At 32.7% G+C, this 26,442-nt stretch overlaps 2 pseudogenes across 2 annotated transcripts in view; both read right to left on the bottom strand.

Moving 5' to 3' along the window:
* Positions 1-2,081, bottom strand: part of LOC143629959 (putative LRR receptor-like serine/threonine-protein kinase At1g07650) — a 37,955-nt pseudogene extending 35,874 nt beyond the window's left edge. Inside the window, exons 1-5 of the transcript XR_013153056.1 lie at positions 1,954-2,081; positions 1,715-1,865; positions 643-714; positions 474-542; positions 312-383 (exon numbers count right to left, since the gene is read on the bottom strand). The product of XR_013153056.1 is annotated as a putative LRR receptor-like serine/threonine-protein kinase At1g07650 (transcript). The remainder of the gene's footprint in view (positions 1-311; positions 384-473; positions 543-642; positions 715-1,714; positions 1,866-1,953) is intronic.
* A 2,823-nt stretch (positions 2,082-4,904) lies between these two features.
* LOC143629988 (putative LRR receptor-like serine/threonine-protein kinase At1g07650) lies at positions 4,905-25,199 on the bottom strand (annotated as a pseudogene). The gene is made up of 24 exons (XR_013153064.1): positions 25,080-25,199; positions 24,739-24,910; positions 24,301-24,372; positions 19,732-19,817; positions 19,596-19,665; positions 18,467-18,538; positions 18,285-18,356; positions 9,565-9,633; positions 9,386-9,457; positions 9,234-9,302; positions 9,074-9,149; positions 8,881-8,946; positions 8,717-8,785; positions 8,510-8,575; positions 8,390-8,425; positions 8,268-8,308; positions 7,771-8,150; positions 7,275-7,473; positions 6,541-6,708; positions 6,328-6,446; positions 5,994-6,204; positions 5,663-5,900; positions 5,439-5,589; positions 4,905-5,349 (listed from the first exon to the last, which is right to left on the bottom strand). The product of XR_013153064.1 is annotated as a putative LRR receptor-like serine/threonine-protein kinase At1g07650 (transcript).
* Between the last annotated feature and the right edge of the window lie 1,243 nt (positions 25,200-26,442).

Raw genomic sequence — 26,442 nt, 5'->3', positions numbered from 1 at the left:
CAGGGAGGGGTATTTATACCCTCCGGTGACGGTTACTCCGACGGTTATTCCGGCAAGAGTCGTGACGTTTTATATAACGTTGCATCCGTTCTTATTTTACATATTTACAGTTTCTACACAAACTATCATCTTATTACAATTATGGCATTAAACTATACTAACGGTAATTTCTAATAAACTTAACAGGGTCGATGATTAACTAACAAAACCAAAAGAGTAAATGATGATGACTTAAAAGGATAACTCATTGAAGTACTATCCTCAAAAGAGTGTTTTCGTGTGTGACATGTAGAGCGAACGAGAGAACATACAAATATACAAGTGAAGTTATGTTGCCCAAATATGTAGGAATCCTTCCAGACAAGCGGTTTACAAATACAGACCTACATTAGGAAACTTATGTTCTGTAAGAACCTTAGATTCATATTGATATATACTAAACTTGTAGTAAATATGACTGAGAAATGGCTCACAGGTACTCCAGCTTGGTTGAGGCCCATTCAGGCGGTAAGGTGCCACTTAGATAATTACGAGCCAAATCACTGCAAGAAGCAATTGGTATCATTGTAATGCCATAAAACATATCTGATTTTCATTTCTAGGATAAGTTGTAGTACATAAAAGCACAAATATTTGTCTTACATTTTTTTTATGTAAGGTAACGTTGCCAAGGATGGTGGAAGAACACCATCAAGATCCTGCCCTTTGAGAGTTCTGTTCATAAAGCAAAGTTCGACCTCTTAGTTTCATGCTAACACAAATTCTTGGCATACACATGAAAAATTTATGTTTAACCCTAATGAGTATTTTTCATTCTTACAGCCAAAGGGATTGACTACGGTAACCAATGCCCGATTCTCATGGCAACGGTTTAGCCCACATATCATTATTTGTTTGCACTATTTACCTGCTATGATTCGATTGTTTATACTCACGAATAACAGTTTCGCGGTTTTCTTATATATATTATTGTAGTGTCAAAACTGGTGATTTTTTCACTCAACCTAGTGTTGACAGACCTTTTCTATTTTGTACGCATCTGCAAGTTGGATTATCTGTCAAGGTGAAGAACATTTAGTGATGACCTTTAGGATAAAATGTATACAAGATGATTCAGATTTGTTTTGTAATATTCAATGAATTGATGTACTCATTTTTAAATTGTTTATTTAAATAAATTAAATAGATATTGTCATATATTAATTTTCATGATAGTACATTGTGAGCTGTGAACTATCAGTTCGCGCTCCGGCATTTCCGTCTTAGGTTGGGGTGTGACATGCGAAATGTTAAAGCGTTGTGTAGGGCCGCCTTTGAGAATCGTTTAATTTTTTTAGGCCGAAGGCGAATGAAATTTAGCGCCTTAAGTAAAAGGGTTTTTTGTTAGGTTTAAACAATTAAATTTTTAAATGTGTATACTTAGATTTGATTTGGGTTGCGCAAATTTTTTTTTTATATATAAAAATAGGCTTAAATGAGTTGACTAATTGAATTTAAATATTAAAAATACATAATTTTTTCTTATAAAAATATTACAATTTTTTGTTTTAAATTTTTTGGGCCTAGTTTGATACTGGTCAACTACCCTGCCTTTCTTAAGAGCCGACCTTGGCGTTGTGGAAGCTCTTATGTCAAGTGTATTAACAATGTGCCAATATTGATAGTCAAATAATATTGTTGTAAAATAAGCCTAAATTAAGGTTTGCAGACGTACATTGCTATGATGTGACAAACATCCCCAAGAGCAATTACATTCAACACGCTTAACAGTTTTGTTAAAATTCCTATTGGAATTAATATTGCAAGCTTTCAGGTTAAAATCCCAGTCCCTAATACCCAATTCTTCTGCTATATCACGAAGAGCACTCACCGCAAACACAACATGAAAAATTATTAAACCAAATATCAGTTGAAATTTCAAAAAAAAAAAAACACACACACACAAATAAAAACTTGCTTTCATCTTGAGGAAGATATCCAGGTTGTGCATGAACATGAGTTACTTCAAACAACACAAGTGCAGACAAGAATATGAGCGCGAGATCCATAGTTACATGCACTATGATATCCAAAATGAGCATTGTGATAAAAAAAACACTGGAAGATACATTTATTGACTCAAATATGTGGTAGGTATGTTTCATCATCAATAGTTAAATGCACTAGTTAATCGATGGGAGCCATGCAAGAGACTTGATACAGTGACCGTCGGCGGTAGGGTCCCATCAATTCAATCAAGAAAAGTAGAAAAATGTTGCTGCCTTTGAACTTTTCTCCTTTTTTTAGTGGTTTTATGGTGCCCACGTAAGGGTACGAGCTGTGGCATGTGCGGGTACCGGATTTTGGGTGTAGCTAGGGATGTAAACGAGCTGAGCCGAGCCCGAGTGGGCTCGAGCTCAGCTCGGTTAACTTACCCAAAGCTCGAGCTTAGCTCGTTCGAGCTCTATTTTCAAAGCTCGAGCTTGGCTCGTGAGTAGTTTTTCCAGCTTAACCTCAGCTCAGGCTCAGTTCGTTTATTTATCAATTATTTTTTATATAATTATAATTATTTTTATATATTTTTTCTATTATAATTTTTTGTATAAAATAATATGTATTATTTTTTTAAAACGACTACTTTTTTGTATTTATGCGCCCTAATCCCCTGTGTTTATTTATTTTATCATAACATTATATATATATTAATAACTATTAAATATATTTTTTTAAGTTGTCTTGTCTAACATAATTCACATCATCCAGGACTTAGGTCCCTACTCTGTTGTGGATGCTTTAGGACCAATCTTTTATTAATCAGTGTGGCATTAAATTTGTTTATATTTTTTTAGATTTCATATACGTTTTTCTTGTCCATCAATTAGGATAACAATTACAATCTATTAGAAAAAAGTTTAAGAAATTTTTATGAAGTAACTTTTATTTTAAATAAAACCAGGAAATCAAATTTCAATTTTTTAGAATTTTTTTTACAGCTTTGCTCTTACGTGGTTTTGAGACAAATTACAAACTTGAATCCTATTTCATAACATGGTCTTGATCTTTTGTTGTTGTTTAATGTAAGTGAAATGATTATTTTACTCATTTTATTTGTTCTTTATAATGAGTAAAGTGTTATTTTCGCACTTATGGTTTGACAAATAATACGAATTTAGTCTAAAAAATTTATTTTTTATATATGAATCATCCATGTTTCCCAGTTATTGCCAATTACATATCCAAATCACTATAAATTTAATCGGTAAGTTAGGGGTAGACATGTCTTTTCACTCTTTCTTTATTATAATACATATTTCAGTGAACTGCGGTTTTCGTCTCTGTGGTTTGTCTAAATCTACGGTTTCAATCCAGTAGTTTCAAATTTGCAATTTTCTTCCCTATGGTTTCATTTCAGTACGTTTCAGTTAAACCTGAATTCCCTAATCTCGTTAAGTCTAGTCGTTAAATCTATCAGTGTGCCCTTCACGTGATGGGCAGTTTTGTTCCTTCTTTTTCCTTTTCCCCAAATACACCTCAGCCCCTCACGTGAGGAGGCTTGCGAATTATGACTGATATTTATCCGGGGAGTAAAATGACGAAACCAGTCGTCACGTGAGGGGCACACAGATGGGTTAACAACCAGACTTAACGAAGTTAATAAATTCGGATTTAATTGCAAGTGAAATGAAACTACAGGATGAAAATTGCAAACTTGAAACTATTAGACTGAAACTGCAGATTTGGAAAACCAGAAGGACGAAAACCGCAGTTCAATTAAATAAGTATTATAATAAAGAAAGATTGAAAAGACACGTATACCCCTCAATTGGGAAACGTGGTTAGTGATTTGGATGTAATTGACAACAATTGGGAAACGTGGATGATCCATATAAAAAAAATAAACTTTTTGAACAAAATTCTCATTATTTACCAAACCACAAGAACGAAAATGACACTTTACTCCAATACTTAATTAAATTAAGATCTCTCTTAGTAACTTGAATCAAAGAAATAGTAGATTTGTTCCATTCAAAATGGTAATGGATTTGGTTTATCTATAATACGATGATTAAGTCGATCTCATGATTATAAGTTTGTTTCACATCGGACTAGACCGGAATAAGGTTATGTTCATTCTCATTGTGAGAACGGGTCATTTGAGTGTCTCGAAATATATATTATGTTTACATATGAATCCCTATGTCGTCACCTTTCATTGACGATCGCGAATAGGCGTAATCAAACCCGCTTTCTACAAATCTCTCGTTATTTGAGACTATGCTTTTTATTATTAACATGACTAGTATAGTTTTATTAATCAAGTAGCTAATCAAAATCACAAATTAACCGGCTACTAAACACAATTGGGAATCAACTGAAGTCAACTATTTCTTTAGTATAGCTCTGGATGAATATGTTGCACAAGTTGAGGCAGGATGAAACCAGCGATTCTTGAACGCAAAGACAATTTGTTGCGGAAATACTGTAAAAGAAGTTGGTGACACTGAGGAGATCTTTATTTGGTAATTGAACATTAAGCACCATCTTTCTCTAACACTTTAAAGGTTAAACATAGAAAATATATACTTAATGTTATTACAAATTTTGAGACCAACATTGTTTCAGTCGCTGGTTTTTGCAACTAATTTTATTCAGCGGTAAATTTTGCTAATATTTGGTTTCCGCCACTAATGCTACAACTGTCTGTGAGTCGCAAGTGAAACATCCATAGAAAAAAAGTAATACTAATAATAAAATAAAAATAAAAAAATAGTGAACAAATATAAAAATTAAAGCAGTTTTTTGCAATTGCATATGAAGTAGAGACGGTGCACAAATTACGTAAATATATTATGCTTCTTATAGAGTGTACTGTAGTAGCGTTAACATAAAATCCTCATGAGAAACATAAGCATCATTGACTTCTTAAACGTTTGATTCTACTTAAATATCAAATATAAGTAACATGAAAATTATACTAGCAACATAAAAACACTAGTTAATGTGCTTACTCGACTATACCTTCAAGATCCTACAGAAAGTTTGATCGTTGGGATCAAGGTCATATATGCTAGAAGATGATTGTTGAATATCAGTGTCCTGTGGAGGCTGCACATCTTCAAGCTTCCTTCTGACCGCTTGCAACATAAAATCTTCGTCAGATGTAGCTAAATTCATATCTGATTCCTTTATTTTTGTACGACCCTTGAGCATATTCACTACTTCTGACATGGTAGGCCTAAGAGCCGGGGATTGATTAGTGCACAATAAAGCAACTTTCATCATTCTCACCGCCTCTACTTTGTTGTAATTAGACCCTAATCTTGGATCCACCAGATCTGTCAAACTCCCCCTTTCTTTGAGAACAACAGCCTTAGAAATCGAAACATACATTGATAAAACGATATTGTCAATGATTTGGGTAGAAACGATCATAATGTTGTTTCAGTAAGAAGTTTTACCAAATCAAGAAGAGAAACATAATCTTCATTTGGTTGATATTTCAGATTGTTCTTTCCAGCAACGATTTCCAATGCAAGAACACCAAAACTATAGACTTCGGCTTTGTAGGTTAAGTAGCCCCATAATGCATATTCTGGTGCCATGTATCCTCTATAAGAAATAAAAACCTTTACTAAAGAAAGTTATTAGTCTAAGATAATATAACTAACAACAAACAACTCACAAAGTTCCAGCCACTCTAGTGCTAATGTGAGTGTTTTCTTTGTCATGAAGCTTAGCCAAACCAAAATCTGAGATCTTTGGAGTAAGGTCAGTATCCAAGAGTATGTTTGAAGCCTTGATATCCCTGTGAACCATTTTTAGTGCTGTCTCTTCATGTAGGAATGACAAGCCTCTTGCAATACCAACACAAATTCTTTGTCTTGTAGTCCAATCAATTTCCATGTTAGCCTTATCGTGATCTAAGATTTAATGGGGAAAAAAAAATAAATCTTAGTTACCTTTAGAACTACAAAATTCTCATGAATTAAGTAGTATAGAAGATGAGTAAGTACCAAAAAGAGTATGCGCTAAAGAATTATTCTCCATGTACTCATAAACAAGTAATAGGTGGCTGTGTTCAGCGCAACAACCATGTAGTCTTACAACATTAGGGTGTTGTATTCCGGCTATCATCCCTATTTCATTCACAAATTCACGGTTTCCTTGCTTTGATTTTGAAGAAAGTTTCTTCACAGCAATTAGAGTTCCATCTAATAGTTCACCCTGCAATTAACAAATTACATATAATTCAACTTCACTTAGTTTGTTTATTCTTTACTTTCCATCTTTTAGGTTCTACAATGGAACAAATTAATTGCAAAGAAGAAACTTATTTATTTACAATACCTTGTAGACGGACCCAAAACCGCCCTCTCCAAGTTTGTTTGATTTAGCAAAGTTATCTGTGGCAGTCTTGATTTGTTTATATGTAAATACACCAGTCTTTAGGTCCAAGCCTCTTAGCTCTTCAAGAAACCAATATATATGTTACTAAGTAAATAAGTGTTTTTTATCATTTTGAATACTAACTTCTTATATTGAGTCATAGCAATCAACTACCTCTTTCCCTTGATATTTGACTCCATATATAGCCCTTCTTCCATGCAATACCAACAACTGTGAGTATTAGGAACAATGCTGCAGCCATCGCTCCAATGACTAGCAATATTCTTTTTTTGCTATGAGTTGAAGGCTTGGACTCTGGAGGCGACTCTAGAGGTTTAAACTCTATAATTATTAGTAAGCCTATGTTTAACAGATTTATCACTAGATCAGTACATCCGATAGATTGAAATATGTATGTGTGTATGTGGATGCGTATGCGTGTGCGTGTGCGTGTGCGTGTGCGTATGTGTTTGCGTGGGTGTATGAGTGTGTGTGTGCGTGTGTGTGTGTATGTGCGTGTATATGTGTGTGTGTATGTATGTATGTATGTATGTATGTATGTATGGTATGATTAATCGGCAGCTTCTCTATCTTTATCTCTATAATTACACTTGAAAACCATACATTTTCTTTCTCATATACAATTAAATAATATTTTTTACATCTTTGTCATTATTTTTTCTCTCATTTCACTTACAACCACTTTCAAATATATTAAAAAAACAAATAGATGTCAAACAGTGTTCCTCCAAATTTACTTATCTTTTTAAAATTTTATCTCTCCTTCACTCACAACCATTACAATCCTCTAAAAAAGTTTAGAGATTTCTCTCACAATAAAAATAATGGGAGCTGTTATGAATGCTCTAAAGGGAAACTAAATAATATATATTAATAAGCTTATGTACCTGAGTTCATTGAAATAGCAGATATCAGAGGCCCATACAATCCTCTCTCTGGCACTGCGGTTGTACCTCTGCCAGTATACTGGAACCGAATTTCTAATGTTTTGTTGGTTACACGCACACTTTTAAATGTTTTTATTACTGCCTTGTCCACCCCCCTTGCTTCATTCTTAATATCAAAATTTTTTATGCGATTTACCCCCTGCAAAATGTAAAAGGAAAATTCAATCAACACAAGTATGCTAGAAAAGAAGAGTTCACCCATAATTTCAAGTTGAAGTACGTAACCAATGTTTTTACTCTAGGGAAAACGATCCAAGTTTTATTAGTTTAGATTTTGAGGTACTCTTCAAATTAATTTAACGGTTTTCAAACGAAAAAGAACATGGATTGATATCTTTTAACTCCAAAATCAAATTTACACAAAAGTTGTTGACCTTTATATTCAACTATCCCTTCAAAAAACAGAAAGTTCAGTAATATGAAGTCTTTATAAAACCTGGACATAAACATCAAAAGCACGTCTTCCAAGAGCTTGGTAAGATCGATTATCTCTGAAAACTATCTCCGCAAAATGTAGAGTCACCGTGTAATTTCCATTTGCTAAGCAACGACCATAGTAAGTGACAGATAATGGTGAGTGGCGAGCTGTTGTGTAGAGTTCTGAGTTGTTCATGGTGAGTATTGATACATTAGTTGCAACATATTCACTTGCAACATCCTTAGTGTTCCATAAACTTCCTGTGTTACTAATTCCCCATTGATTATTTGAAGGAACAAATCTTGCAGCTCCAATTGGATCTTGATCTGCTTCATAAACCTTATCTCCTATGGTAATGTTTACTGGCCCACCACAATTAATATGGATTGAATAGTAATCTAAACGAAAAAAATACAAACAAAAGAGGGGTCAGTTTTTTTTAGTCATATATTTAGTTTTGCTTTTTCATGCTTTTGAAAAGAAAATGAAGCATCACATGAAAGCATGTGGCTCACCCTTTAAGCAAGGATAGTGGTTCAGGCACTTCCCAAGGTCTCTGCATGAAATCAAACATGTAAAAATTGATGCCTATCTTGTTAAATAAGAAGTTATTCATTCAAAAAAAGTATAAGCTTACGAGTAATTACTGCTAGTGTAGCTTCTGAATAAGTTCCTAGTAAATTAAGAAGACCGGCTAGGTTTTTAGTTCAAGTAGTTTTTTAAAAAAGTAAAGATCATCTTAAGGCTAAAAACTTACAATGATTCATGACAATCTTGAGGAACAGTTGTTTTAATGAAGTCGTTGTACGAAAGATCAACTTCACTGCATTAACAGCACAATTAATCTAATGAATTATGAACTAATATCTCATAACAAAATTAGTTTCAAAACAAATTAAGGTCTACCAAGAGGATGCTGCTGTCTTAGTTAATAAGTAATAAAATAAAGCTTGATAAACCATACCGTATATCATTAACTTCCTTTGTGAGCCAGCTAGGAACACTGCCGTTGAGGAAGTTACCGGTCAGATACCTAGTTCATTCAATATACACTTGTGTTATAATTCATAATCGTCACCTTTTTTTTATTTTATACATTGTAAAGAACAAATGGCTTATCTTTCTCACATTTTTTCCAGAGTTGGTCCACTTAGATCTGGAATATCTCCACTCAAACGGTTGAAACTTAGATCTCTGCCTAAGTATATCGATATAGATAAAAAGATTATATATTTTTGAACTATAAACTAACACTTCTACAGATGATACTTCCAATGGATGTGGTCTAAAGGATGTTCTGATCAAAGAAAGAAAGTATTACATATATCTCAACTTTGACAGTTGAGGTATATATATAACCAGGAATAGCCCCCTTTAGATTACAGCTTCTCAACACCCTGTGAATCCACAAAATTCTTGAAGATAAAATAACCGGTATGAAAATTAGAGGACCATTACAATATCCCACAATTACTTAAAACTTTTCCATGCTTGTCATGCTACTTAGATTTGGAAATAGCGAAGCTTTTCCATCTAAATCAGAGATTGATCTGAGAACAGATTACATGAGTAATTTAGATTAGTACACATGGAGCATGAATAGGAAGAAATGAAAATGGTTTGTGCAACTTACAGCTTTTCCAAATTTTTCAAAAGGGAAATGCTTGTTGGTATTGGTCCTTCCATCCCACTACCTTGGATATCTCTGATTATATTATTGTTCTCGTTAAGTTTCGGTGCCAAAAAAAACTCCCCACTGTTGTATGGACAAAGTAAGGCAAAGTAATCATATACAGAGAGCTCAAGACTTACAATATCTTTAGCCGTGTGCAACTTGTGAGGTTTGGGATTTTCCCACTGAAGTAGTTGCTAGCAAGGCCGCTGCACAAAAGTGAGAAGTATACTAATAAAAAGTAAGTAGTTGCTAGAAAGGCCGCTCCTTACGTTGAATTACGAGATTTGGTTTTTTATAGGTGTCACCATATCGAAATATACTATAACAGTAAAATGAAGCTTTTAAATATATAAAGACCATATAATTTCATTTTTTCACAGTCATTTGACATGGGTCATGACCAAGTGAGCATCATCTCTTGGATACAAACTAATTGATTTAGTAAAGAGATTGTGCATTATTGACTATATTAAGGGATTTGGGAAGGAAGCTTCCATTAATGACACAATCAAAAATAATAATTATCAATAACAATTGATGTATTAATGTGTTCTAAATTATATATATATATATATATATATATATATATATATATATATATATATATATCTATACACATAAGATTGATTTCTTTTGAGAACCACTTTGAGTGTTAAGAACTTGAAAGAACTCAACGTAACAATTTTTTTTTTCGAATTTTTTTACACATGTGTAATACGTAAGTGTAAGTGATGTACAAAAAATTACGATATTTTTTTACACACCGAATCGACTTTTTACACATGTGTAACTAACGTTTAAACTTGTGTAATTATCAAAAATATTTATTCTCTCTCCTGCTTCATTTTTTAATTCAATTTAATCTCAGCCACATATTTCAAATCATTTAATTAAATGTGTGGTTCAAAATTGAGTTCTTAAAGTTCTTAAAACTCACCATGATTCTCAAAATAACCCTCCCCTACATATATATAACTATCTATATAATTACCTACCATAAAATCCTAGGTGTCACTCTCAGGTTGTTCCCCCCATTCTCTAGAGCCACCAGATTGCTTGATTTATAAATGGAGGCTTCTCATGCATTTGACCCGAATTCGCGGGTATGGGTCTCACCAAACCCGGATAGTCTTTAAATGGGTTATAACATCTCATTGATTTGTAAAACTATTTCATAAGCAAACAATAATTTTCACGGGTCATGGGTCTCACCAAACCCGGATAACCCTTAAGCGGGTTATAACATCTCATTTATTTGTGAAATAACCCCTTAATTATCAAAGAATAACTTTCACGGATTATGTGTCTTACCAAACTCTAATAGCCCTCAAATGGGTTACAAGATCTCATTGATAAACACTTTCATTATCAAACCCTAATTTAATTTATATGCTTTACATGTTCTTCGTTGCTGGTCTATCATCTCCACCGTTGGATAACTTCCAATACTACTCACCATCGTCAACTACATCAACGCCTATTTTTTCATTAGACAAATATTTGTGTTCATGTTTATACATTTAAAAAAATCAACATGCTCGTGTGCGTTTATGTTTGTTCTTTAAAAATCTAAAAAGCCTAAACATCTCAACTAATAAAACCCAAACGCTAAAAAATATAATAACAAACTAATATATATGTATTAAATTAAAACAAAACTACGTTAAAAAAATAAAATAATCATCATAAAATAGCAAAACGATTAAAAACAAAACTTTAAATAAACTCCCGTAACACGGGATGATCAAACTGGTATATATATATTTATATATATATAGGGGATGATTCAAGAGATAAATGATATTATTGCAAGAAATGTGAGAAATAAATATGGAACACTAGTATTGTTTTAGATTTTAAATGCTTAAAGCTAAATAAAGAAAATATTAATTATTCTCTTTCTTCAATTAATATAACTAATAAACCATAATATTTATCTATTTAATTAATATAACTAATTAAATTATTATAATTAGAAAATATTAACACTCATTTATTTTTATAACTTACTTTTTGTTTCTTAAATTTTTATCCTACACAAGTATAATTTATTCATATATTAAAATTTATTTCTATCCAAAACTAATTTCTTCCAACTCAATAATTAATATCTATCAACACATACTTACATTATGATGAATAATACCAAAAAACTATTTTACATGTATTTGCATTAGATATCAACAAAAAACATACAACCTACACAAAAACGTATAATCTACACTTGTTCTAAGAATAAGACAACATATAACCTACACACGAAAAATATTTAACCTACACACAAAATTCATCATTAATAAAATACACACGCACACGAAAACATTTAACCTACACACGAAAAACATATAACCTACACACGAAAATTTTATCTTACAAAATACAATTTATTCATACATTAATTTCTTTTTATTCAAAACCAATTTCTTCAAACTCAACATATCAATATCCATCAACACATAGTTACATTGTGATGAATAATATAAAAAACTATCTTACACATGCTTGCATTAAATGTCAATGAAAAATATACAACCTACACAAAAACATATAACTTACACTTGTTCTAAGAATAAAAAAACATATAACCTACATGCGAAAAAGATATAACCTACGCATGTGTAGGATATGTGTATCTTTTTGTAGTTTATATAATTGTTGATGTGGAATTCTATATGTAAGTTGTATGCTTGTTGTATCGCTCAAAACAAGTGTAGGTTATATAACTTTGTGTAGGTTGTATATTTATTGTTTACATTTAATGGACACATTTGTATGATATTTTTTATTATTTTTTATGACAATAATTTCTATAGGCATACCAATTGAATAAATATATATATTATGTTTTGATATTTAGTGTTAAAAAACATGCTAATAAATTGAGTGGAAATTAATTTTTAATATGAAGAATAGTATTATATGAATAAATTGTATTTATGTTGAATAAAATGAAGAATGTGCAAATAAAAAATAAAACTAAAGTAGTGTATTTATCTTTTTAATTATTATAGTTAAATTGGTTAGATATATTATTTAGAGAGATTCATTATGGCTATATTAGTTGTATTAATTAGAGAGATAGAATGCATTTATTGTTGCATTTACATCTTTTTTATTTATTTTTAAATATTTAAAATTTAAAATAAAACTAGTGGCTTCATTTCAACCATTCACATTTTTTCTTTTTTTATACTTTTAATTAAATACATTGGTATAATAGTAAAGATGTAAAAATTTTATATTTGATGACTATTAAAAATTTAAAAGTTTCTAATTTCTTATTAGTATATTAATTTTTTATTTAAATTTGAAAATTTTAGATTTACGATTTATATTACAAATATTTTAATATAAATCGTATAATACCTGATCAACTTTTATTTTATTTTATTTTATTTTATTTTTTTATGTTTTTTACATTTTGTGTTTTTAATGAACTTAAATATATCAAGCTTCTTTATTATCATGTCATTTCGTCATCTGGTATAACCTCATCCCACATTCAAATCTTTAAATAAAATATCAACCAAAACATTATCATTATCATAGAAAAGCGACATCTAGCCATTTCAAATAAAAGATAGGCCAAAACATTATCATAGAAATCAAAGATGATTAATATTTTAGTGAACAGATCATCCCATGTTAATTATTTTGGTAGTCAATACCCTATGTTTATTCATACATTGGTAGTCAACAACCTACATTAATTATTATTTCTTGTCAAAAACAAATAAAAGTTTTTACATAAAATTACATAACATATTTAAATAAATAAATAATTTATTTTTTATTAAATTAAGAAATATTTATCCCTACGTTAGTAATTAACAACCTACACTAAAAAGAAGATAATAATAATAATAATAATAGTAATAATAATAATAATAAATTATTTCGGTAGTCAACACCATATATTTATCCCTATGTTAGTAGTCAACAGCTTCCTACACTAGTTACCAATGTTTTCAGACGCGAACCGGGCATTGACCCGGAAGCTTGACCGAGTCACAAGTCAGACCTTAACCCGGATGACATCATAAATTATATATATAATATTAATAATAATAACCAACTCTTTTGTAAAAGAAAAAATAAAACTTAAAAAACAAGAAAATAAATAAAAAAACTACACATTTGAACAAGTTTAGGGTCAAGTTTATTAAAACTAATAACTTTCAACGTGGAAATGTAACTTAATAAAAAGAAGCTAAATAACCTAAATTCCTAATAAAGTCAGTCATGGGACGTTTATTTCTACCCTCCATAATATCTTCTGTATCAAACCCTAAATATACACAACACCATTGCCGTCGCCACCGCTCAATCGATTGAATCGTGTAAGTTTTGTGACTGAATCGTCTCACCATTTTCATCTCCATCTCCTTCAGACCCCTATGCCTTTTTCTCATTCACAATGCCGCCTCCGGATGTACAGCGGGCATAATTTCAGCCGGAATATATTGGAGTTTTGCAAACTGGTTAAAATTTTAGGTTTCATTACATCTTACCGGTTCACCCGACGGTTCACCGGTTCCGGCCCGACCGCAAACCGCACGAACCGGCCGGGTTTTTAGAAAACGGGTTTCAACCATGAACCGGACCGGTGTTGATAGCGGGTCCTAGTCCGGCCGGTCAGACTAGCCGGTCCGGTCCAGGTTTCAAAACATTGCTAATTACTACTCATTAACAAATAAAATTTCCTACTCAAAATAACATAATACATTTAAATAAACAAATAAGTAACTATTATCATGTTATCCCTACACAATAACTTACCCATCAACACTAACAATAATACTATTCATATCCCTAGACACATGAAAATACACATGTGTATTTTAAATTAACAAAAACATTGGATGTTTTATTTTAAAATACACATGTGTAGATTATATACATTTTTGTGTAGCTTATATATAGTTGTTGATGCTGGAATTCATATGTAAATTAGATATTTATGTGTACATTATATGTTTTTTATGCAAAAACACAAGTGTAGGTTATAAATTTTTTACTAAAATTTAATGTCCACATGTAGGATATATGCATTTTTGTGTTGTTTATATAATTGTTGATGTTCAATTTAATATGTAGATCGCATGTTTTGTGTATGTTTTACGTGCTTTTGTGCTTAAACTAATGTAGGTTTTATGATTTATGTAACTCATATATTTTATTTTTGATATTTAATGGGTGCATGCGTATGATATATATTTTTTGTATTATTCATCACAATAATTTTTATAGTTACGTCAACTAAGAAATAACAATGTATTGATGACTATTTAAAAAAGTGACGCATTATATTGAGTTGAAAAAATTGTTTTTGTTGTGTAAGAATGCATTGTGGCTGTGTAAGATAAAAAATAAAAAGAAAAGATAAATAAATATAAAAAAGATTAATTCTTTATATTTTTTTAAATATATAAATTGATTAGTATGTTAATTGAAGAGAGAATTTAATGATTTTTAGTTGTAATAATTAAAGAGAGAATATTTAATGTTACCATTAAAAGTTTTTCATTTATTTTTATAAAAATTTAAAACCTATAATAAACTAGTGATCCATATTGATTTCTTGCACTAATTAAGATAATTTCTCGTATTAACTTAAGCTTATGTGTGTGTGTGCGCGCGCGCGTGTATATGTATATATGTATGTATGTATCTATAATTGAGTACCGACCCAAAAAATTTCCGATCCCTATGAAAAAATATTATGGGTCCGGCCCTGACTAGATATTCATTTTATTCGTGAAAGATATCATATTCGAGTGTTAAATGCCCCCCCCCCCCACACCCGCAGACATTTTCACAAGCGGATTACCTTGCATGCTTTTCACTTGGTTCATGTAAAGCCCCGTTACCGGTAGCCCTACTTTCGTGTTGGATTTACTCATAAACGCAATTCTAAATATCAGAGTTAATTAAAAAATTCGCAGAACATTAAAAATATTCAAACCATACATTCCATAACCATAATTCTTGTCTTATCGAGCATTCATAGTCATTTAAAAACAAAACATAGTCTTTTAAAATAAAACATCATAGCAAAATCTTCAGATGCCAGCTTCGTCCAACTCTGCCATGTGTCCTCCTTAAGCTACCTGCCTCATTCTACTCACCTGCGTGCATACTAAAAGTAGCTACGCTGAGTGAGTTCTAGTTAATCACATAATCATACAATACCTTCTTACATTTCATACTTAACCTCTTAACTTTCTTTCATACACACATAAGTGCATATACTTTCATTCTTACCTTCATACTTTCTTTACATACATAATCATACGTTTTAAAGAGTCTTTCGCCCTATAACCTCACAGATATTATAAGGGTCTGGTCCCTAACATCACAGATATTATAAGGGTCTGGTCCCTAACATCACAGATATTATAAGGGTCAGGTCCCTAACATCAATGATATTATTAGGGTCTGGTCCCTAACATTACAGATATTATTAGGGTCTGGTCCCTAACATCACAGATATTATAAGGGTCTGGTCCCTAACATCACAGATATTATAAAGGGTCTGGTCCCCAACATCACAGATATTATAAGGGGTCTGGTCCTAGCATCACATATATTATTAGGGTCTGGTCCCTACAATCATAGATATTATTAGGGTCTGGTCCCTTTGTTTCGTACTACTATAACATACCTGTCCTTTACATACTTTCATTGACAATACGTGCAATCTCCGAAGAGCGTTCACGTACCAGCAACATATCATACTTAATCACTCATACATCATTTATACATCATATATATTCATACATACAACATTCATACATCATATATATCAATCATATCATTAACTACCACCTGACGGTCCATGCAATATCCGAAGATCGTTCATGCACCGTCAAGAAATCATCATACATAATTCACACAGGGCATACACTTACCACTTAAGGTAAGTGTATTAACTATCACATCAAGTATGCACACAGCCCCGAAAACATAATGTAGAAACCCGTTACGGATCTAGACGCTAATACGATACAATGATTATATACAAGATCTAAACGTTAAATTATTACTTTATTGATAAATATGGGATGAATACATTATGGTGGATGGAAATAACTTGTGGAGAGCATAATTTAGATCTAGATCTCTCTCTAAATATGTACATTACTAATTATGAGCATGGAACCACCTATTTATAGGCCACATGCTCCATTTACAATAAATAAACAATCTATACTATGTATAACTTATTCGAATGCTACGGACAACCATTTCGTGCACTAACAGACACCCCCTTTTCCGTAGCTATAGAATACTTTAATCTTGAATACTTTAACTGCAAATCACCAGTCACAAACCGTGCACTAACACATAACAAGGAAGTGGGGCTAGAAACTCACCTCAATGCGGTTGCGTTCACCATTTACGGTTATTCCCTTATTGAGCTGTGCACGACTAACTGTATAATAATTACAGTATTAAGTATCGCTCTAGTCATCTCATTGCTACTTAATTAGTCTTACACGTCTAAGCTGTTTTACTTCATTAAATCATTACCTGGTTAGTTAATCGTTACTCATTTACCTTTAAAGGTATCTTTCATAAATTGCCAAACTCCAAGGGCTGTTATGTAATTATATAATTATTTTCTAAGTCCAGGGACCATTCTAAACTCCTAGTTCGTTACTTTGCCCTTAACGAATTGGGTAAAGAATCACCCTCTGATTCGCTAAGCTCCCATAACGAACTAGCTAACGAATCACCCTCTGATTCGCTAAGCTCTCATAACGAACTAGTTAACGAATCACCCTCTGATTCGCTAAGCTCCCATAACGAACTAGCTAACGAATCACCCTCTGATTCGCTAAGCTCCCATAACGAACTAGCTAACGAATCACCCTCTGATTCGCTAAGCTCCCATAACGAATCACCAATAGTTCTTATCCAGACTTTGACTCAAGGGTCAAAGTCAAAATCGTCAAGAACAGCAAATAGTCAACATATCTTAGATCTGCAATTAAACCTTTGTTTCTTAACCAAATATCACGATTTTGGTATCAACGGAATCGTCTGACCAGCGCCTACAAACCCCAACCATCAAATCAGCATAACATCGATGTTTAAGGGGTGCGATTTAGGCATATAGGTTACGGGTTTACTTAGGTTTACAATTAACCCATCAAATGTTAACCAATTTCCATAAGATTTGTTGTTTTGGATTCGTTTATAACCAACTAACACAGATCTATGATTTCCTTAATCAAACCGAACCTATATGAATGATTTCTAAATATAAACGTACCTTAGACGAGTCGGTATTCGAACACGAGCTGGTCTTTGATGTTGTTTTGGTTCGTCACAACGATCTAGCACCAACAATCTTGGGTTTCGACTTCGGATCTTGGTTCGGGTTATAGGATGGTGTGTGTGTTTTCCAAGTGTAGGCTATGGTGTAGAGAATGGATAAAAATGGAAAGGTTTAGGGTTTAAGGGGTATTTATACTTGCTTAAGCCCATGGACCTAAGGCCCATTCCATTCCTTATTTTCCATCTTCTAAAGTCCAAGCCCACCTTCTATTAGTTTATTTATTTAAACCGACACACAACACTTTATAAAATGAACGAAATTTATTTTATTAATTCTTATCAAAAGCAGGATGTTACAGTTCAAGTTCAGCCTTTGTATTTGACTGCCGACTGCTTCGACCGTCTGTCTATTAGTATATTATATCATGTGTTATTATGTATTTAGCATGTATATATTGTCCTTATGAATAGAAGATGTAGTTTCCTTGGAAAGGCTCTATGTATTTTGTATTTATCTTGTTAATATGGATCATAAAATAGTTGACCATTTAGAGAAAGGGTGTTGGGTGCATACAGTTCTGTCAAGTTGGTCAGATTATTAAGCTCCATTGGCAATTCACCGGTGAGATTATTAGCAGTCAGGACCCTATGTGAGAATAAGTTGTTTTGATAAACATGAATTAGTTAACATATATATACATGCTATACATAAGCAAGAAAAACAGTAGTAAACGTATTGTACAAAGATGGCCTTACAGAAGTTCTAAACTTTTTAGGTTTCCAAGCTCAGCAGGAACTTTACTTGAGAACATATTGTTGTCTAGATACCTGAAAGAATGTAATAAACTTTTCAAGAATATATATATATATATATATATATATTTTATTTCATTCGAAAACCACCTTCAGTTTTTAAGAATTTAAAAGATTTCAACAAAACAATTTTTTCTTTGAATTTTTTTTACATATATCTTATATGTACGCAGATTGTAAGTACGAAAAATAAATTTACTATTTTTTCACACCTAAATGACTTTTTACATAGATGTACGAACTCTTAAATTACAACAATCATTACACAACTTTAAAAGTTTATTTCTCTCTTCTATTTTATTTTTTAATCAGGTTAAATCTCAATCACAAATAATTACTCATTTACTTTATTTTTTAATCAAATTTAATAACAGCCACAAATCTTACACATTTAATTAGCTGTGTGATATTGGTTCTTAAAGCTATGTGTAGTAGAGGACTATAAATTAAAGATGATTTTTGACATGTGGGGTCACGTCAGTAAATGGATAATTTTTATTTCAGGGGTGTAAAGAGCAAAGAGCATTCGCAACCCTCCCTTATCTTTAAATTCAAAATTATATTAAAAATCACTATATTTTTTCTCTCATTTTTAATTAAATAATATTTTTATACCTTTACTATTACCATTTATATTTCCTACATTCACAACTACTTTCAAAATATACTAAAAAAGTTATAGGCCATGAACAGTAATTTTTAAACTATACAGAAAAATCATTGCATTTTTCTCTCATTCGTTCAAAACACCCTAGACCACTCTCTGTATTATAAAACTCCTATCGCATATTTTGAGGGATTAAATATGAATGATCTAATGGTTTTGTAGCTCCATCACATCATATATATATATATTATTACACACACATATAATATAATAATATTAACTCTAAAACACATCACGGCGACAAATACATGCCTCCCCCCACCCACCCACCCCACACTTATTTCCCTTTTGTAGCCTCGGGGGCGGTGTTGTAGCCCCCGTGTCACCCAAATCCTTACATTTTATCGCCCCACTACACTTGCACACACACATATAAAGAGAGAGAGAAAAAGAGAGCGAGCTTACAGGTGCGTAAGCGTGGTTATATTGCCTAAAAAGGTAGGAATGCTTCCTGACAAACGATTACCCATGACAGCTCTAGATTACAGTTATTATCAATCATTAAGAATACGATAGTTCTGTTATTATAATAAAACTGGACAGACAAGAAGCGCTTATAGTTTTGTAAGCTTAGTTGACGCCCACTGTTTTGGTATGGTGCCATTCAGGTAATTGAAAGATAATGAACTGTAAGAATCAACCGATGTGATCATGAACCCAAGGCATTCAGCATGCATGGTACTTGAAAGCAATAGTTTGAACAAAATTTGAAAGGAAGTCACCAAAACTGACCATTTTGAGGAATGTATTATTTGACATAATATACTTACCTAGCTTTTAATATATTCAAATAATAGTCTTACCTTTTAAATATTATCAAATTAACTAAGGGGGGAGGGGGGTGGTTTCAAATCCATCATCCACCACACCTAATGGTATAATGACACCTCACTCCAATCAAATCCATCACTAGTGATAGAATTTAGTGGAGGTGGTGGTGTGGTGTGATGAGTTTATTTATTTATTTATATTTTATTTTATATAGTATATATTTGTTTATTTTATATAATTTTTGATAATGTATTTGTTTCAAGAGAACATACGAGAACATGTGAGTGGGTGAACTTTCCATTTATATTCCTACTTCAACTTTATCAACAACCAGCCATTCTCTTCTCACAACTCACCAACCACAAACTCCGGCAACTAGTTTTCTCACCGGCACCGGCGGTAACAATCAAGTCATTTGCGTCACCGGCTCCGGCGATAACATATCTCCGGCAACCAATCTTCTCACAACTCACCAACCCCCTCAACGGTCATACCCCCCCCCCAACGGTAACATATCTCGAACTCCACCACGTGATGGCCATCACGCAAAACCCTCATCACGTGGCACCGGCGGCGGTGTTCGTGATGGATGCCCATCACGCACCATCCCGAGTCCCCTAATGTTTGACAAATGTATTTTTTTGGTATCGCAGATTTGAATTTAATTTGCCGCTAGATTTCATGATTTGCATGACAGATTCAAGATAATCTTGGCACACGTAATCAAGTCTATGTTTATCTCATGGTGTATCACGTGAAAGCTTTTAATTAAGGCTATGTGTAGTGAAGAGAATAGAAAATGACGGGGATTTTTGACACGTGATAAGGGGCTATATGTAACCCGGAGGGCAGTGTTGTAGTTTACAAATTGCCCCACCCTCAAATACCAGATCGTCACGTCATCAAGCCCACTTTATCACCCATGGGGCAATGTTTTCGCCCTTCTCTCCCCAAATTTGCCGCCCACTACAGATAGCTTAAATGAAACAGTTTCCTAGCTAAAAAAATAATGATTGTGGCAAAAAAGTAATGGTTTTTTTTGAAAGAGAATTCCTAAAATAGAAACACTTCGAAAAAAGATTCTATTTTTGTCCCTTTAATTTTAGAATTTAAACACGTCGTTTAAATTGTTGTAGACTTTGTAACACATGGTCAAAAATGAGTTAAGTCTCCAAACACATGGTCAATGACGTGTTGGCATCCAAACACATAGTTAAAGACGTGTTGCCTCTTATATGTTTTTTTTTAATATTATATTACTATAACTAATTTTACTTATATTGGGTTTTCTTTTAAACATAAATACAAATTTGAAAATACAAAGTTCACTTATATTTTTTAGACAAAATGACAAAACTAGTCCTTTATGTTTGCATGTTTTTTCAATGGTTGTCCTTTGGCAAACTTAATGACAAAAAACATCCTTTATTCTTAGAAACTCTATCACGGTATGTCCTTTGGCCCTAACCCAATTATCTTTTCTCGTTAACATGAGGGTAGTATTGTAATTTTAAATATTTATTTAAAAACTGGAAATAAAAATGAAAATATATTTAAAAGTAAATACTCTCTCTCTCTCTCAGACACACACACACAGCCACCATTACCAGGCACGCGTACCGTCGGCCATTAAATCCGGTCATCCGCCACACGTAGCCACCATTACTAGTCATCGTCGGCCATTAAATCCGGTCATCCGCCACCCACAGCCACCATTACTAGTCATCGTCGGCCGTCTCCACCCACAGCCACCATTACTAGTCACCGCTGGCTGCTTTAGCCATAAATCCACACATTAAAAACCCTAAATCCACAATACTCTTCAATCTTCATAATTACAAAATCAAAAACCATAGCTTTAGCCCTAATCCATCTCCACCATCTCTATTTGCGGGTTACATGATCCGGGTTTCTCTCGGTTTCCTGGCTCTTTCGATGCTTGACAATCAATAAACACCTCTTTTTTGGGGGCTTCTTGTTCGGTAACTGTAGCGACAACAGGGACAGGGGTGTTTTTCTTCTCGGGTTTTTCTGGGTTTGGTTTGAATTTGAGTTCGGTCGGAGACGGGTTTGTAGTACTACTGCTAGTCTTGCTATAGCAAGCACCCATTTTGGTTTCAGAATATTTGCAAAAAGAAGCAGAGGGTTTAGTTTAATGAAGGAGAAATAATGTGATTGATAGTCGTTGGGTTTTAAATTAGGAATAAATTTGAATAGATCTAGAGTTTGTGAGATGATGGTGATTGGTTATAAATATTTGGGGAAGAAGATGATGATTAAAAAGAGAAATTTTTTTATTTATATAATGCCTAAAATTTTAAGTCAATTACACAAATAATCTCTGAGGGGGTAAAAAGACTAAATTGCCCTCACATGAGATGCACATGACTGGATTTAATGAGACAAACTAACTCTCTTGGTGAAAAGAACGAACCATGCAACGTTTTTTGAATATAAAGGGTGTTTTCTGTCATTAATTTTGTCAAAGGACGCCCATTGAAAAGCCGTGCAAACATAAAGGTCGTCTTTTACCATTTTGTCTATTTTTGATATGATAAAGTGTATTGTTTTTAGTGATTAACACTTATTTTTTTCAAAAGCATGTTATATTAAAGTGGGACCCACCCACCACAAACTCATCATCTTCAATCCATCGATCTTCATCCCAAACTCCCAACTCCTTCACCCACTCAACGATTGGCTCTCCGATCTCCATCACTCTCTTTTAAAAACCCTAATAATAGGTTTTCTTAATTAAAAAATTAAGTAAATGTTTAATTACCATTATGACCTCACATGTCTTGTACATGCCAATATTTAACGGAAAAAATGGATGGACGGTAGCATAATGACCGAAAACGAACGCTTTACCATATAAAGGACCTTTGAAATTAACATTTTCAAAGGACCCGGTCCAAAAATTCATCATGTTTAAAGGATAACAATTCTATTTGTCTTTCTTTTATAATTTTTAATATACAAAGTTTTATATTATTTTGAATATACCAATAATACATGCTTATTTTTATCTACGAACCGACATAAACTTATTCAAACCTGAGCCGTGCCAAATTAATATCGAAATGTTCAATAAAATTTAACCTCGCACGATTTTAATTAAAATTTATGTCAACATGTAAATAAAAATAAGCACATGTCTTATCGAATATCTGAATATAAAACTTTACATATTAGAATTTAAATATAAAAATACCAAATATAAGTAAAATGAGTTATAATAATATAATATTAGAAAAAATAAGTCGCTAACACATTTTTGACTATGTGTGTGTATGTCAACAAGTCGTTGACCATGTGTTTGAAGGCCTAGATCATTTTTGATCATGTTTTATGAAGTTTAACACGTCTCTATTTACAAACACATCGTCAAAGACGTGTTAGATTTCCTAACACATGGTTAAAGATGAGTTTGAGAAAAAGAGAATTAGAATTCTAATGTTTGAGGGGGCAAAAATAAGATGGAAATTCTTAAAATGTTTCATTAATGATGATAGATTCGATTTTTGTCCTCATAAATAAAAGTTTTTAGAATTGTCCCCTACGAATACGTCTTTGACGACATGTTAAGCCTCAACGCGTCTTTCAACACGCGTCTTTCACGACATGTTAGCCTCTAACGCGTCTTTCACGACATGCATGCCTTATTAATTGTTTTTTTTTAATATTCCATTATTATACTTAATTTACTCATATTTGGTTTTTAATAACTTGTAATGTATAAAGTTTTATAAAGGTTCAAATATAACGTTAAGACGTGCTTATTATTATTTACGTGTTAGCATAAACTAGACCTAAAATGAGTCTGCCAAATTTTGTTAAACATTTGTTGAATATTTCGATATCAATTTGACACTCGGTTTCAAGTAAAATTTATGAAAACATATAGAAAAAATAAACACGTCTCAACGGCATATTCAAAATTATATATAAATTTATATATTACAAGTTATAAAAATGGCAATTATGGATAAAATTAATTATAATATTGTAATATTAAAAAAACAATTAATAGTCCAAACATGTTGTGAAAGACGCGTTAGAGACCAACAGATCGTGAAAGACGCGTTGGAGGCTAGCAGGTCGTGAAAGACGCACGTTGAAGGCTAACAGGTTGGGAAAGATGCGTTTGGTGGCCAAACAGGTCGTGAAAGACATGTTGAGACTTAACACGTCATCAAAGACGTGTTTTTATAGGACATTTCTGGAAACTTCTAGTTATAGAACAAAAATGAAACATCTCTCCATTAATATGATGTTTTGGGAATTTTCCCAAAATAAAATTTCTTTCTAAACTATGGCACCAGCTTCGTTGTCTTACATAGTATTTATGAAAGGTAACTTTGCAAGGGATGGTGGGAGAACGCCTGCAAGATCCTGCCCCTTCAAAGATCTGTCAAACAAAACACAAGGTAATTTGACCTCAAATTTCATGTTTCTATAAATAGATCAAAAATGAACAAACTACCATGACCTATTAGTCTAGTGGTATAATGTCTCATCACAACCCCCCCCCCCCCCCCCCCCCTCTTTTTTTTTTTTTTCAAATTTAAGATGATATATGATTTGTTCAAATCCTTAAAAGTACAAGATTTGAGGATTTTCTAGTGGAAAAAAATTGCTTTTAAAAAAACATGTATTACCAAATTAATGACGGTTTCTATTTTTAAAATCCTATACTTTTGGGCTTTCGGATGTTGGAAGCGCCCCAATACATGGGGTCTAAATAGATGCAAATATGAAATAGTTAATAACATACATGGTAACAACGTGACAAGCATATTTAGTGCAAGTACAATTAACTTCGTTGCTAAACTGCTTTTTGTTTTCGTTTATTGGTGTTCGCCAGTTGATATTTCCATCACATGGGTTCAGGCTAAAATTCCAGTCTTTTTTCCCCAGTTCCTTAGCTATTTGCTTAAGGGCATTCACTGCATGCAGATTGTTAAAAAAATGATCAACTAGGATTAGTAGAAATCTGAAATTGCAGCCCCGTGCATGGATGTTTAAGTATTGCATCTTTTTATGCAAACATTAAGCACGTCGCTTAGAACTGTAAAATATGGGTGGCTCAACAGAGAGTGAAATAAAAACACTTGCCTTCATTCGGAGTAAGCTGTCCGACTAGCGCTTGAATAAGAATTACTTGAAGGAACATAACCGTACACAAGATCAGCATGATAACAAACAAACGTCTCGAACTTGCTTTGAACATCATTAAAATCTACAATGTTGTACTAAAAATAGCAATTCTTATAATAACACGATGCAACTGATCATCTCGACCGTGGAATTCAGTGGGGGACAACATCAAATTAATTTCACACGTCATGTACAATATTTAATACGTGTAACAAAGAATTCAGTGTGCATGGGGCAACATCAAGTTAATGTCACACGTCATGTACAATATTTAATACGTGTAACAACGAATCACAATTATTAAGAAAGAAACAACCCTAAACCAATTTAATAGTACTTATCGGTAATACTAACCGCTGTCATGAATCATGAAAGTCACCGTTTACTTATCTACAGTTTTTGATCTCCAACCAGTCTCTGTCAATAGTAACGAATCATAAATCACCGAAGATAAATGTGAATGATTTTATTTTGACACCACCTAATATACGCCTCATATAGGCCTATGCCTCTTAAAGTTATAAGATAAGAAGTGTGTTGATCGTTCCCGGGAACACATGGCATATATAGCGTTGAACTTATTCGACCAAGTCAAGAACACAAACCGGATTTACAACTGCTTATTTGACTTTTTTTTAATAATAACGAACACAAACAAAATACAAACTAAAAAATAAATTCTAGGCCTTATTTATATGTAATTATAACTTAACTGTAACATCCGGTCTTTGTTTATAATTAAATAACTTGTCTATAGTAATCCTTAGTGGTTAAAAAGGATGTCATATCATTGTTTTGATTCAAGGGCTGTTTTGTATATTTGACAAAAAGAAGAATTACAAGCACATGCATGAACGACCAGCAGTACAGCACATTATATTATTTTCATTTTGTAAGGCCTCGTTTTATATATTAGTGTTTTGTATTTGTTTGATCTATTCACAATGTATCTTGTTAGATTTTCGTTTCGTTTATGTATGTTTGGTCCGAGGCCATGTGATATTGAGCCCATTGGGCCGTTTATAATAGAACGAGGCATGCCATGCTCTTACTATATATAGGACAACATGCCCATGCACTCAACAACCTTTTGCAAAAACTTAATCTTATCCTCTAACCAACTCTCTTCCTACTCCCTCTTTCTTTCTATTTTCGGAAATAATCAAGCACAAACAAGATCCGAGATCTCGGTTGGCTACAAGTGATTTCCGCTAGCTTCTAGTTAGAGATTGATTCAAGAACTAGTTGTTTGATCCGTTGTTAGGACATACAATTGGTATCAGAGCTATCAGCTCTACTAGTTGTAGTTCTTAGGTCACAA

This window comes from Bidens hawaiensis, unplaced genomic scaffold, assembly GCF_021521415.1.
Source record: "Bidens hawaiensis isolate Kalapana, Puna unplaced genomic scaffold, B.hawaiensis_p1.1 tig00005498_1, whole genome shotgun sequence".
Classification (NCBI taxonomy): domain Eukaryota; kingdom Viridiplantae; phylum Streptophyta; class Magnoliopsida; order Asterales; family Asteraceae; genus Bidens; species Bidens hawaiensis.
Note: the sequence above shows the minus strand (reverse complement) of the source record. Positions and strands in the feature narration are given on the sequence as shown.